Genomic DNA, 2,393 nt, shown 5'->3' with positions numbered 1-2,393 from the left:
ATATCAATAGATGCAGAAAAAGCATTTGACAAAATCCAGCAGCCATTTATGATAAAAACTCTTAGCAAAGTGGGAATAGTGGGATCATATCTCAACACAATAAAGGCCATATATGATAAGCCCACAGCAGACATCATACTCAATGGGGAAAGACAAAAAACTTTCCCCTTAAAATCAGGAACAAGACAAGGCTGCCCACTTTCACCACTTCTATTCAACATAGTTCTGGAAGTTCTAGCCACAGCAATCAGACAAGAAAATGACATAAAAGGCATCCAAATTGAAAAGGAGTAGGTAAAATTGTCACTATATGCAGATGACATAATACTATATAGGTAGAATCCCAGACTCCACCAAAAAACTGTTAGAACTGATAAATGAATTTAGTAAAGTAGCAAGACACAAAATTAATATTCAGAAATCAGTTGCATTTGTATACACTAATAATAAACTATCAAAAGAAGAAACCAAGAAATCAATCCTATTTACAATTGCTTCAAAAACAATAAACTACCCAGGAATAAATTTAACCAAAGAAGTAAAAGACCTGTACTCAGAAAATTATAAGATGTTGAAGAAGAAATCAAAGAAGATACAAATAAATGAAAAAACGTACCATGTTCATAGATAGGAAGAATTAATATAGTTAAAATGTCAATACTACCTAAAACAATATACAGATTCAATGCAATTCCTATCAAACTACCAAGGACATTTTTCTCTGAAATAGAACATATAATTCTAAAATTTATAGGGAACCATAAAAGACACTGAATAGTCATGGCAATATTGAGAAATAAGAACAAAGTAGGAGGTATCACACTACCCAACATCAAATCATACTACAAGGCTATAGTAATCAAAACAATATGGTACTGGCATAAAAACAGACACATAGCTTAATGGAACAGAATAGAGAGCCCAGAAATAGACTCATCCATATATGGTCATTTAATCTATGACAATGAAAGCAAGAATTTACATTGGAGTAAAGATAGTCTATTTAATAAATGGTGCTGGGAAAATTGGACTGACATATGCAAAAAAAATGAAACTGGACCACTTCCTTACACCATATACAAGAACAAATTCAAAATGGATTAAAGACTTAAATGTAAGACCTGAAACNGTTGCTTCACTGGCCCAAGTTGGCACCATCATTGTGCTCTTCCCGGGCGAGGCAGATCAGTCGCTGGCTTCTGGACAGCCACTCACGGTGGCTGCTGGCCGCTCATGCTGGCTGCTGGCTACATACGGTAGCCCATGCAACCCACTGCCACAGGGGCTGCAGCCTATGCCATCGCCGGCGACTCATGGCAGCCCAGCTCCAGATTGAGTTGTTGTTCAGCATCTTAGCTGTAGAAGGCAGTGTCTGGCCCTCATATGTGGGATCCGAACCGGGGCCCTCTGGAGTCCCAAGCCAGTTCTTAACCAATGTGCCACTCGGCCGGCCCATCCTCCTTCTTCCTTTTAAATGACACTAGCTTGCTAAAGAACATGGGACCCCTGCCCATGAACCACAAGGGCAATCTGAGACCCAGTATTTTTATATGCACCACAAATTAGCAAGCACATTCTTGCTAATTTCAGAAACTACCAGTTCTTTATTGGTGAAAACATGAATCCAGATGGCATGGTTGCTCTGCTGGACTATTGTGAGGATGGTGTGACACCATATATGATTTGCTTTAAGGATGGTTTAGAAACAAAAAAATGTTAACATAGTTGGCAGTTTGGATCCATCACCTGTCATCATTGTAACTGGCTGCTGCTTTTCATCCACACACCAGGACTAGGACAGATGGGACTGATGTTATCTTGAGATCTTCATTTATTTTCACCTTGTTTTACTTGGAGTGGAGGCATCATTTTTTGTTTAAAAACAAAAACAAAAACATGTCATGTAGATTGTCTAAAAATAAAATGCATTTAAACTCAAAAAAAAAAAAAGCACCGCTGATCTCTGCCATCCCTATAAGATGTAATGGGTTTTTTTAAAAGATTTTTTATTGGGGAATTGGGGGATGGCAACAGCGCTGGGGAATTGGAGGAAGGGGAACAGACAAGTTGCTGTCCGTTTGTTCTTCAGTCTAGTTGTGGAGGACATTGCTTCACTGGCCCAAGTTGGCATCATCATTGTGCTCTTCCCGGGCGAAGCAGATCAGACGCCGGCTTCTGGACGGCTGCTCACAGTGGCTGCTGCCCGCTCACACTGGCTACTGGCCACTCACGCTGGCTGCTGGCTATACATGGTAGCCCATGGCAACCCACTACAGCAGTGGCTGCAGCCTATGCCGTCCCTGGCGACTCACAGCAGCCCAGCTCCAGGTTGAGCTGTTGTTCAGCATCTTAGCTGTAGAGGGCAGTGTCACTGGCCCTCATATGTGGGATCC

This window comes from Hipposideros armiger, unplaced genomic scaffold (assembly GCF_001890085.2).
Source record: "Hipposideros armiger isolate ML-2016 unplaced genomic scaffold, ASM189008v1 scaffold_591, whole genome shotgun sequence".
Lineage (NCBI taxonomy): Eukaryota > Metazoa > Chordata > Mammalia > Chiroptera > Hipposideridae > Hipposideros > Hipposideros armiger.
This window is presented reverse-complemented; position numbering follows the sequence as displayed.